This window comes from Odontesthes bonariensis, chromosome 4 (assembly GCF_027942865.1).
Source record: "Odontesthes bonariensis isolate fOdoBon6 chromosome 4, fOdoBon6.hap1, whole genome shotgun sequence".
NCBI lineage: Eukaryota > Metazoa > Chordata > Actinopteri > Atheriniformes > Atherinopsidae > Odontesthes > Odontesthes bonariensis.
Window position 1 is genome coordinate 34582405 of NC_134509.1, and position 1252 is coordinate 34583656.

General features: G+C 36.7%; 1 long non-coding RNA gene across 1 annotated transcript; it reads right to left on the minus strand.

The window, feature by feature from the left end:
- Window positions 1-238: 238 nt before the first annotated feature.
- On the minus strand, window positions 239-892 carry LOC142379441 (uncharacterized). Its single transcript, XR_012769686.1, has 3 exons — window positions 815-892; window positions 686-722; window positions 239-478 (listed from the first exon to the last, which is right to left on the minus strand). It is a non-coding gene; the product is annotated as an uncharacterized LOC142379441 (long non-coding RNA).
- Between the last annotated feature and the right edge of the window lie 360 nt (window positions 893-1252).

The following is a 1252-nucleotide window of genomic DNA, read 5'->3' on the forward strand; positions in this document are numbered from 1 at the left end:
TGCGGATGTCAGAGAATACCAGGGTTTGACATAGTTCCACAGGATACTGGTGGGTTAAAATGAGGTCAGGTTTTCGTAGTTGTAAATAAATTTTTAAGCTATACTGATTAGTGTGTGTCTCCCCCCACCTCTTTTACCGGTTGGGGAGAGGCTGCAGCAATGAAGATATATGGTTACTTTTAAATAATATATTTATTAGCATTACTTATTCAAATCTTGCAAAAATCTTTAATCCCATGTTATCCACTATGTTGCAGCAGAACGTTTCGTAGTCCTCCTTCTGTTCAAAAACAAATGTAAAATGTTCTGCTGGAGAGTTTTCATCCAGCTCTTCATCCCAACTCTTGAGGGCCTGAAGAGCTTCTGCTTGTTCTTGCTTGTCATAGTCCAGAACAACAGGAAGCGTTACTCTCCCCTCAAAGTTTTGTTGTCGGCATCAGTCGGCTGCAACCTGGCTGTCAACAAGGATAGAGCTTTCCTGCAGAAAATTATATAGATTACTGTGGGTATTATATATGTGTATAGTGTTACCTGTTATTACAGATTGGCGATTTAGCTAACATTAAGAGATCATATTTTATTGGACATAATAACAGTAGTGTTATATAACAAGTGTGTCGAAAACCCCAATGTCATTAAATGAACCAATTGTTTATGTATCAATTGGCTGTTGAAAAAGTTTCACCTTTTCTGTGCCTTGCTTTTGTTGTACTTTCTGATCTCTGGAAATAAAACAAAATAGGGACGGGTGTGAGCCAGTTCTACATTCTATCATGACTGTGGTATACGGTCTGCACCCACAATTGTTATTTACCCCTCATTGTCCTTGACGGTCCTCAAAAGCACCATCTCCGCTTGGTAGCGGCAAAGATTGATGCTACTTTGCAGCCAATGGATCACAGCCTACAAAAAAAAAAATTAAAGAACAGCTGTTATGAAATAACAAATAAAGTCACATTTCTATGTTCATTTACGGTAATTTTTTTAATACTGTGATGTATTATTACCATGAAATCCAACTTTTGATTATTATTCTGCAATTCACATCAGCTACAAATCACACCACATAACTTAAAATTTTTTTTTTTAAAAATGGGTGCCCAATTAAATATTTGTCTGATTTGTCGTTTTACACTTGTTTTGTTGTTTAGAAGTTATTCAGACAAGAGACCGGCTGGAGGTGTTGGAATCCATTTGAATATTGGTACCTAATTTAATAAAACGACTCAATAGGGGGACTTTGTTTAAAGCG